Source organism: Trichogramma pretiosum, unplaced genomic scaffold, assembly GCF_000599845.2.
Source record: "Trichogramma pretiosum strain Unisexual culture from Peru unplaced genomic scaffold, Tpre_2.0 scaffold79, whole genome shotgun sequence".
NCBI lineage: Eukaryota > Metazoa > Arthropoda > Insecta > Hymenoptera > Trichogrammatidae > Trichogramma > Trichogramma pretiosum.
The window spans coordinates 222,852-234,499 of record NW_019641700.1 but is presented as its reverse complement, the minus strand read 5'-3'; the positions used below and the strand labels follow the sequence as shown (position 1 = coordinate 234,499).

Below are 11,648 nucleotides of genomic sequence, written 5' to 3'. Positions count from 1 at the left end.
TTAGCATACGTGAATTTGATTCGCATACCGACGCATTACGTAGCGAGCTCACTTCTAAGGCATTTATTAAACGCATTGTAACGTCACCCTCATTGACATGAATATTATTTCCTGGTGGTAATGTCGTGCTGTTGCTCCATTGATTGGCTTGGGAACGGACGATGAAATCATCTTCGATGGACAGAATTCGCGGGACCGATGGCTGTTGACCTTGACCTTGCTCGTTGAAACCATCCCCAGGAAGTTGAACCGAATTGGCTTGCCCAGATGGATGCGTAGGGACGACAGATTCAATGACATCGTTTTCTTGTCCCCTTGGCGGAGGCGGTGTGGCGTTGCTCATAACCTCATTTGGATTCGACGCGGAGGGTAGCGAAAGTTGTCCCGGAGCTCCCTCAGGAGGAACGGCAGGACCTTTTTTTGACACAGGAACCGTTGTTGGATTTTTCTTTGCCCGTTTCGCAGGAGGTTGTTCAGCGTCCTTTGACGATTGCGTCTTACGAGAGCTTTTGCGGGGAGCCATATCGACTCACGAAAAATATTTTAAAAATATTGATTAACTTGAAACTAACGAAATTTCCGGCGTTAATTTCGCGCGGGTTTCGGCACCAAAATTGTATCAAATGAAACCAAAAACTCAATAGTTTCGTGAAGAGATTTTTTATTTAATTATTCAAGCGTCTTTCGTGAAGCTCCAACCGATCAAGTCTGGCCCGGCCTAGTCACCAGCACCGCTCTCGCCTCTCGTTGCCATGGAGATTTTCGTCGCTCGATTCTTCTTTTCTTTTGCATTAATTCGAACATAACATATTTAAATATTCAATCTTCGAGCTCTCTTTGTCGCATCATTGACCGAAATTATCCCTGATGCAACTGCGTACCATATGCCCCTTTTAGACTTATTTTCATGCATATGGCTGCATTATTTTACTTGCCGAGTTGGCCAAGCTAAAATAATGCGTACGCTCTACCTTCGCAGAAGTTTGCGAATATTAATCCCTTTCGAAGACATCCAAATTGTGCAAATGTCAAAGCGCGGCGGCGAGCTTTCACTTAAAACTCCTATAGTTTAATAAGCGACAACATACTCGCCCTTGCACTAATGCACCAAAACGAATAATAATGACTTCCCGGCAGGGCACGGCATAAGTAGTTCGAAGAGGCTCGAAGATTAATTTATTAACGGTGAGAAAATTTAGCAGAATGAAAAAATTGGCAAACCTAGATTGAAAATTAAAATTTATTATAATAAAAAACATGAAACATTAACATAACAATTCAAACTGAAACACCTATACTGCACAGTCGAGTTTTAAGCTCTCTCGCTCACTTTCTCTCTCTCTCTCTCTCTCTCTCTCTCTCTGCGTCTCTCTGTATGTAGTGGCAACGAAACTCGATCTGCATATTACAGGAAAAGAGAGAGAAGGAGAAGCTGCTGAGTGAGTTACTCGACCAATTAATTTCGCGGCGCACGACGAAGAGGCGCGGCCCGCTACGTCTGCTACCGACACCGCCAAGATTTCCTATACTATATACTTTACACGTACAGCACACCACCAGTCACCGTCGTTTGGGCCGGCTTAAGTCAACGGGATTTCATCGGCCGCAGCTCGCGCTTATCCGTACGCGCGCGGGGATTAGCACGGTTAACTTATGGGCGCGTATGAATTTGTAGGCGAAAGAGTGTGTTTCAACTAACGACGACGCTCACAAGAGCTGGAATCATATTATTAAGCCGGGGGAGTATAGCGATCGAGCCATCGAATGCGGCTGCTGTATACGCTAGAGCTAGCTTCAAACGACCAAATTACGATCGTTACCTGCACGGAGTTAAGATCCTCGAGGATGCGCTTTGTGCGATCGACGCGATGAACACGTCGTATATACCGGCCCGAAATTCCCACGTTAAAAGCTATCGAGCGCCACCGAGTCAATTAAAACCGCGACGTTAAAGTGCATATCCGATCCTCCCATTGACTCCGCTGTATGCCACGACGCCACGGGTTAACATTTACGCAAAAATGTCTTGGAAATTCGCCTTGAAAGAGAGAGAAAGAGAGAGATTCGTCTAATTAGCCGAGCTTACGCGGTTTATAATTTCTGCGCGTATACACGAGGCGGCGCACGCGTTATTAATAAAGGTGCGCGCGCGTGGCTCCCTTTGAAAGATTTGCAGAAATATTTTATACCGTGCCTGTGCGCCCGTATAATACCCTGGCTTTTCTCTTCGCTAAGACTTTGGTGAATATCTCAAAGGCAATTATTTTGATAAAAACAAAAGTCTGTGTATACGTGTATACACTTGTATAGATGTACGTTTTGCCGATACTATAAATGACCTCGTAAATACACCTGTAAAGCTTAGTTTGCTAATGAATCATAGCCATAAAAGTAATGAGAATATTGTTCAATTCTATTACACGTTATTTATTTCTTCGCCAAAGATATTTTTGTAAATTTTTATAAAAGAATAGCGAGATCTTTGCTTTTTACATTATCATAATTATGCAAAGGTAGAGCTGGCGTTTAGAAATATGCTGCTGCAGTAAAGATAGTAATTTCAGAAAAGTATGAATTTGGATTTTCATGAAAATTACTCGAAGAAATATTACAGGACATACGTGGACTTTAACTTTACTTTTACTTTTATAGAGTTTATTTATTTGGATTTCTGGAGATACTAGCAGAGCGCGTGCGCATCACGGTACCTGCAGTAGAATATACAGTTTTGATGGCTTGTTTTAGGCACCTATGTTTTGACTAGCCTCATACATTTTATATGTATAAAATTATAATTACACGCTGCCTTATCCGGCAATTTTAAACATTGTTAAATTGTTAAAAAATAATTATGTTGAATTTGAATTATGGAAAAATTTATGTCTTTAACTTATTGCAATTTCGACTATATACAATTATTTCAACTTTGCCACTTGCAGATTGACAGATCAAGGTACTCGACATCTAGTGGTAGAGAATGGCATTAACCATCATTGAGTTTATATCAATTTCTTACCTTTTGAATGATGATCTATACCTGATTCTAACATCTATAATTGATCCTACATTCAGGCCTGACTTGCGCAGGTATCAATTTAAAGGGTATAACGTCCACTACCGAATTGGTCTTTATTAATTCATCATTGAATTTCTACAAATTTTTAAGGAAATTAACGCAAAAAATAAATCTTTTGTAAAACATTAATTTTTAATAAAATTATTTAAGTTCAAGTATAGAATAAAACTGATCTTGGTTATATTTGCCTTTAAAAAAATGTATGTAATTCCATCTCTATGCATTGCCACCCCCTCCCCTCTCCCCCACTTTTCCGCTATGCATTTCGTGCAGTCGTACCTTAAAATATAAATCAATACTTTATACATTCATTTCTGCTAGTTTGTTTCATAATTATTTTATTTTGTATCGAATTCGCTTTAAATTTACTCTCTTTACTACAGTACAGCGCGCGAAGTAGGGTTGAAAATTTTCCAAGGTCTCTAAGGTGCACCGGATCGACGTTTCCCGTATGCGCAGCATTTGTTACGCGTGCATATTACGATCACCAGCCTGATTCATCGATGCAAGCGAAATTTAAACTCGAGGCTCGTTCGCGATAATTGAAATCGGCTCGTTTTTCTTTTGTTTTTTCAGCAGCTCGCAAAAGAGAGGCTGCACTGCAGTGCACTCTCGAGCAATATCGCATCGAGACTCGCTTCGAGTTGCCCACGTATAATATATATAATAATACTTGCGCTTGCTCGAGCTCTGTACGTTTGCGTTCGCTCATTATAGTTCTACTAACTTTATCAAGAGAGAGAAAGTCCGAGTATAATACACAAGTGGCTGCATATAGCATGTGCAGGGCAAACGCGTCGCTACAAGCACCGCCGCGCGCTCTGCTTTATATATGTGTGTACAAAAGCGAAAACTTTTGCATCTCAATGTGTATAGTAAAAATGTTATAGCTCCAACGATGTGTTTGTGTGTGTGTGTGTGTGTGTACGCAGTACGTGTATGAGTGAGCGAGCGCCTAGAGCTCCGAACATGCGTACAGTTCCCAAATTAGATAAAACAGCCTCGCACGCGCATACGCACACACACACGCTGCCTATACGAACTAATGAAAATCAAATTATAAAATCGTTTTGAACTTTGTGCCGCCACTGTCGTTATATTTTACGCGTGTATGTGTGTGTGTGTGTGTGTGTGTTTGTGTGCACGCGAAACGACTACTCGCGCGCGTGCGGCAGCAATATACACACATTGAAAAACGAAAAATACTGCGCGAAAAAATCGCGTATGTGTGTGCAGTACAGCGAGCGCAATTACCTAGCATTTATTTTTGCTTGCGCTGCAGAGAGACCCCGATAAAATCATGCGACACGAAGCATAACCGCCGCCGCCACCTCGAGAGCGCGTAATTTTCCATGTATACGTAGGATACGTATATCTATAGGGCTCCATTCGACGATATAAGGCTACAGCTTATTCGATGTGTATTTTACGATTCAATTAAACGTAGCGGAAAAACGAGCGTCGATGCGCGACATTTTTTCAAAAATTTTCGGCGCAAATTATGCGAACGAGCAAAGTGCTAGCTCGCTCTTTCTCGAAAGCTCGAAAGCACGCGCGCAGAAGGACTCGCTGCAAGCTGCCCATAATACGTATACGGAGAGTGACAAAACGAAATAGCCAATATCGCGCATCTTCTTAGTCACACGGCGGCGGCGGCGGCGATCATCGCGTGGCACAATGCGAAGGAGAGAAAAAGTGGCATCTCGTAAAATTCCCCGCGCTATAAACTCGCATGCAATGTCCCGAGCAGCAGCATATCGCTCCTGTAGTGTACAATAATACACGGCACGAGGTATGATGTATGCGCGCGCCTTTGCGATAAAAAAATGCTTCGAGCATCGGATCCACGAGCAATGTCTCTTTTTCCTCAGCTGATGCTGCGTATATAAACATGCACGTTTACCTGCGAAGAAGCACTTAACGACGTACGTGTAAAAGCTATATCGTAACACGTATGCGCACGGAAACAACTACAAAATGGACAGTCGCCGCGGTTAAGGAAATCGATATTGTACGTAAACGTGTTCTCGCATCGTAGCGCGTTAAAATTGTGGCAAGCGCGCGTGGCTGAGAGAGGCAACAAAAAGAAAAATATATACAGAAGATGGTAATTTTCGCGCGCAAGGCCGTTACGACACCTACGATATGACGACCGAGCTACTGCTGCCGCTGCTGTTGCATAGCGATGATTAAAGAGCCAACCGAAGTGAAAGAAAGTCTATATATGTATATACCGATGCAGGCGGCGTTGCGACGATATGCCATCGTGGCTGGGCAAGCTCCAGCTCTCGTCAATCTAGAGAGAACAGCAAAGAGAGAAGCACAAAAGGATACACGTATATGCATTATACGCCACGTTCCGCATGTATATACATACTCGCCGAGCGTTTAAATGCAAAAGAAGGGTATGCAAGTATGTGTGTCCTGTGTCTGTGTGCGTACGAGAAAGAGAGAAGAAAGAGCTACCGCAAGATTTTTATACATGCCAGCGCAAAGCTGATGCAGTTTGCGAGAATAAACGAGCCGCTTATCTCGCGTACAGGTAGGTACGCGTACGTACCTACCTACAAACACACGCACAGGATTTTTTCCTATCCTTCGTTTTTTTTTTCTATTTTCTTATCCTTTCATTTTATTTATACCGTTTTATTTCTTTTTGGTTTTTCAATCCACGTCGCAGCGTGCCCGTGCGCGTGTATACGCAAATATGCATTTTGCAAAAATAAAAATACGTATATTCAAAGGAGCGTAATGGTTGCTGCTACTGCTACTGCACATCTGCAAAAACAAAAGTGTAACAATAAAATATTGCTCGGCGCACCGAGCTGCTACATTGCTGCTGCTGCTGCTGCTGCTGCCTCTCACGCCTATCCGCATGGTCTCTGCGCTCGTGCCATGCCGTTGCTGTCTTTTTCAGACGTTCTCGCGCAAAGCTCGCACGTGAAAAAATAATAATAACGAAATTTCATTACTCCGAGGTAAAGTTCATAATTAAATATAAGCTCTGCGGTGTGGGGTGCTCACGCGCTAGCGAGTGTGATATTGTGGCGGCCCCCTTTATGTGTATAATAACTTAAAATCCCGTAATAGCGGATCGCCTCTATATTATATCGATCGTTGTGTATATTCCTTTCGCCGTTATAAACCGTGGACGATGTTTAGTTACGCTCGTCGGCCGTAGAAGAGAGAGGGAGAAAGAGTTCGAGAGAGAAGAAAAAATGAGGATGAAGTATAAATTCATGTATCGAAAGCCAATAAACACGCGTGTGCGATCGAGATATTTTTGCCACGTGCACGAGTATTAAAACTTAGCGCGCGTTGCGAATTTCTGTACGAATAAACAAAAATTAAATCTCTGGTGCTATTTCTAACGATTTTTCTCTCTCTTCCTTCTCCTATCGAAATGTATATATATCATCATTTGCGCATAATCTCGATCGCGTGTATGTTTACGCGCGACTGCTGCAGAGCTTCTTGCCTCGCGCGAACCCTGCCTACGCACGGGAGCTTAATTATATGCTCGCAAAGTCGAGCATTCGGCAGCGTTCCGTATTAGTACTATATAGACGAGCACACGTGTACACGTCAAGTCATCGTCTCTTTACGTATATATATGTTTCAAATACGCTTATATTTGTTTAGTTTGGCTTTTCAAGCAGCACCAGCAGCAGCGAACATTTGATCAGGTAACACGCGACTCGTATAGTAGTACTGCACGTGACCTTACTCGCGCAATTTTTCATATTCTCGCAGTATAGCGAGATGTCCCGAGCCGAATTAATTGCAAATTATTGGTAGCTGATTACGATTATCGATTCGACTCGAGCTTGCAAGGAACATACGAGTAAATTTGATGCGAAGGGGCTAGATGATGCGTTTCTTAGAGAGAGAGAGTCAATTAAAATTCGTCATAGACCGCTGCACCACGTACATATACGCTCTCATAATATACCTGCTACTCTGCGTACTATTCCGAAATACAGTCGTATATATGCTAATCTTAGATAAACGTCTTTTGAAATTATTTTCATACCCCTGGCGCGCACGAGCTGCTGCAAGCTCGCGTTTAATACATGTGAAAGAGAGAGGCTAAATTGGCTTTATGTATAAATTCGCGATTATAAATATGGTGCGACTCCGCAGGTCGCAGAGAGCTTTTACGCGTCCACATATATTTACGCACGTCATGATTCGCACCCGTCAATTCGCGTTTCCGAGCTTTTTCTCTATGGATATATAAGTAACCGGAGAACGGTATCGCGTGGGAGAGGAAAAAATTGAAAGAAATGCATATGCTGCTGCTGTGTATGCAAAAATATTCGCTTCGTTAGAGAAGCTCGGCACAATGGAGCTCAAACTTTTGTTTATTTACTATATACCTTTTATTTTTATTTTCCTCCACTGCGGGGAAAATTGAGACTTTGACCGTAAAGAATATGCGTATGCACGCGTGCCAATTCGACCGAAATCGTGTTTACATCGACGTTTACAAGCGAGGCATCGATTTTTCAGGATTTTCCCGAAGTTGCGAGCCTCGGAATTAAACGCGCGAATATTTTTGCGCAGCAGCGGCAGCAGAAGCAGCAATAGCTCGCGGGAGAGTCGATGCGAAATATTCGAAGGATTACATTTACGCACAAAGAGACATACGCAAGCTCGCGCGGGGTGCCCGCGTTTTATTACATTTCCATGTCAACTCGGCAGACTTACAATATCGCGCGCTATTATCGCCACGCGCGCGAGCGAAATTTTCCCCTAAAATGCAAATGAATAGATGAAAATCGCTGCAAAATTGTTGCTAAGAAACTTTGCGCTTTCTTCGCTCGTAAAGTTCACGTATAGCACGCATGCTTGTCTGAATCGTCGCGCACATTGCCGCTGTAAGTTAATACTACCTGCGAACCCAATGTATATGCATAAAACCGAAACTTTGCCCTCCCCCTCGCCGAACGAAAATCCTCCGTGTACCGGAGAAATTATCGAAAGTAAAGCATGCCTATGTGTGCATGTGTACACATTGCGGAGCGCGTCTTAATTTATGCGATTCGTGCGAAGCTATATTACGTTATAGCCTCGAGGTGCGATATAGACTCTGCTTGTTTCGGGGCCATTTTTAGCTGATTATATTCGTAATATTACTATCAGCGGCCCCCCTCTGGGGAACAACGCACATACAAGTGTGATCGGGGGCGGATTAAAGACGCGCAATCGATCATCGATAGAGAGAGAAAGAGAGAGAGAAAAAAACAAGCGGTGCGACGGTGGTACCTTTCCAAACCAAATAATTGACCTATAGTTAGGTGTAGGTACGTACACGCGTGACACATGGAGCGCAGAAGAGAAACGACGCGCGCGACTACGAGCTCTCGAATTGCGATAGAGCGCGCAGATAGTAGCGTAGTTGCTATATAGCTCGTGCGGCACAGCAGCGAGTCCGACAATTACTCGGAGATCAAGTGAGCGCGTCCTATGAAGCGAGCTCTTTTTATTCCTTAGCTTTATGCTCCGAGCGGTAACTCTACTACGTCCGTGTGTCTGCAGTGTGTTTGTGTCTCTCTGCATGTGTGTAAAGAGCCTCGGATCGGGGGGCCTTGAGTACGTGTGACAGAGACCAATTCAAGCATTCAAGATGGCCATTCATATAATAGCGCCGCTTTTTTTTATTCTCGCACTCTTTCGTTTTATATCGTGACGCGCGTATTCTTCCCAACTTTAATACACACACGGACAGACACACGTACAGGCGGACGCGCTCCAGTTTATACACACAGACACACATACACACATACATTCATAGAAAAAGAGACAGACACAGAGGGTGAATGCGCAGGTTGAATTACGTATTTCCGGGTTAACGAGATCCATTGAAAAGAGCTTTTCGCTATATATACGTTTATTATACGCGCGCTCACGCGCCGCTCGCGGGCTCAAAGAGAGACAGACGTACTGCTGCAGAGAGTAGTAAAGCGTCCCAAGCAAGTGGAAAAAGTATTATAATATCTGCGTAGATCTATCTATCTTTACGTTATACTGCGGACGATTTCGGCAAATTTCAGAGCCGCGGCTATTTATCTTCGGCGAAATTGTTCGGTGAGAAATAGATGATATTTTCTTCTTACTCGGGGAGAAAATGGAATTTCCGCACGAGCGTACGCGATGAGGCCCGCGCCGAATCGATCCCGCGGCCTAAAACCTTGGCATTCGTGCGAAGGATACTTTTTTTTTTTGTTCGTTCTTAGCTACAAAGAAAATATTTAAATTGCACAAAGCCACCATAAAGTTGGAAAAGGCTAATTGCTGATTCTGTAATTCAAGCTCAACTTTTCAAGCTGGAGCCCAGGCAAGACGCAAATATCATTCTAACGCACGAGTAATAATTAAACATGAATATTTTTAGAACGTAATTTCGTAATAATTTTTCGTGTTAATTGTTTCGAATAATTTTCTCGTAATTATAAAAAATGTCATATTTTACCGGAATGACTTTGGCACAGTCTTGTGTCATTTTAATAATTGTTTCATCTGTACTCCTTCGCGCTCACAAAAAAAACCTTATAACCAATGACATTTTGATCCCTCTCTCGCGCTGCGACGAGGTTCAAAAATGTTCACAGAAGAGATGGTAAATTATCTTAAAAAAGTGACAAATTGCTCGGCTCGAAAGTAGTGCGTAGCTGCACACGGCTGCATATAAAAGTAATAGCACCTTTGAGGCTCGGCTCGCGCGAAACAAAATACTTGCGAGCCGTCGGAGGGAAATAATTACTCCCTGCTCTGCAGCGAAATAAGATTCCGATTGAATTATTTTCCCTCGCGCGCCATGCGCTGCTGCTGCTGTTGCTGCTGCTGACCGCACTCTGCAGCACAGAGGCTTGCCTACACGTCTGTGCAGCATTCGAGTTTATTTTGCTTTCATTATATTTTCCTTGCATCAGCAGTAGTAGTATCAGCAGCGCATGGCGCGCGCGGCTGGGCACGTATAATATTTATTTACCGTGCCGATGCTCGCGCGCGCGCGCGATCATCCCCTTCGGTAAACGGAGAGCGTAATTAAACGCGGGTTGCTCAGGCAGCAGCTACGTAGGGCAGCCCATTCGCTCGGGTCTTGTTTTTCTCTGGCTTTTTATTTTTCCGACGCTGTTTTTCTCGTCGCTCGTCCATGGGCCAACTGTTGCCGATGCGGGCGACACGAGCGCAACGAGGTAAACCTTTTTTTTCATACGTATTCTTTTTCCTTTCGCAGAAACGAAACGAGCTGCACTGCACTCACATACGCGTGCACATTCGAGTATACGCATTATGTACGTTATGGAGCATAGGTGAATCGAGGCGCGCAGTAATTATATGTGACCCAATGGTACGGTCAGAGTATACGTACAAAGTGCTATTACGCACGAGAGCATTATATTCGTTTTACTCCAACGAGCAAAGTTTGAAATATTTTACTGCATTTTTTTCTTAGCTTTGTTGAAAGTGACCTTTCTGCCCGGTGAATATAAACTTAGCCCGTAAACCAAGACACGTAAAAGATTCTTTCTATAAGTTCGTGGTTTGCTTCATCGAATCCATCGCCTAAACTCTCTCCGCAGTGCAGGCGGCGGCGGCGGCGTCAAGGAAGTGTATCGACAGAGAACAATCGACTTTGACGGGCGAGTTACAGGAGCGCAACTAATTTTCCATTCAAACTCGCTCGACCGATACGAAGATCGATCGAAATTTCGCGTAACCTGTCGTCGTCGTCGTCGCCCCGTTGCGATTCTCAATTTCCAACGGATACACACGCACGCTCACGCAACAACAAAAAATATAAACAGACGCAAAAGCGTACGCAGACACGTACGAAGAGCAAGAGATAGAATCGGAAAAGGTAATTTCAAGAGCTTTTGCAGCAGAAATAAAAAGAGTATAAAAAAGTCTTTGAGTTGGAGTGAAAAATGTACTCACTACTTGGTGTCGGCGATGCAGCACACGCAGGTGAGGACAGTGAGCGAGAGACGGAGAGTGGTCTTGATGACACGAGATCTGTCGTGACACGAGTCAAATGGTCGTGTAGAGGACGCAAGGTATACGATATCGCCGCGCACTCTTTACTCTCTGTATATATGGCTTGATGGCCCGTACACCAGGTGCTGCTGCTGATCTCCGGTACGAATACGTGTGTTGGACGCGCGTATACGTATCGCAAGCTCTCGGGTACGTGCGGTCAGTCGGTCAAACTCTGACTCGGTTTCGCGCGCGCCTATGTGCAAGCTCTGAGCAGCTCGTACGAAACTCGACGCGTGCTCGCGTTAATTTGCCTACGGACGTATGCGATGATAATTTCAAATAAACACCAAGCGATCGGCAAAATATTTTATTTTAATATACTTTAGACCGTGTCACGGCTCTTCTTTATTTCAAAAAAAGCTCCGTGTGCGGCAGAAAATTTTGGCTGTTGTTGTTGTCGGTCGGTCGGTGAGCGGTCGCGGTGCGTGCGTAACGGGCGGGAAACACAAAATGCGCGTGACTCGCCGTGCCAGGCAGTCTTTATACGCAAGCAGCGGATCAGCAGCAGCAGCAGCAGCGCGTCGCT

At 44.0% G+C, this 11,648-nt stretch overlaps 1 protein-coding gene across 1 annotated transcript in view; it reads right to left on the bottom strand.

Annotated features, from left to right (window-relative positions):
- The window catches only part of LOC106657727 (calexcitin-2), a 48,852-nt gene extending 37,204 nt beyond the window's left edge, over window positions 1–11,648 (bottom strand). Inside the window, exon 1 of the mRNA XM_014379387.2 lies at window positions 11,021–11,648. The gene's annotated coding sequence lies outside the window, so the exon portion shown is untranslated. The remainder of the gene's footprint in view (window positions 1–11,020) is intronic.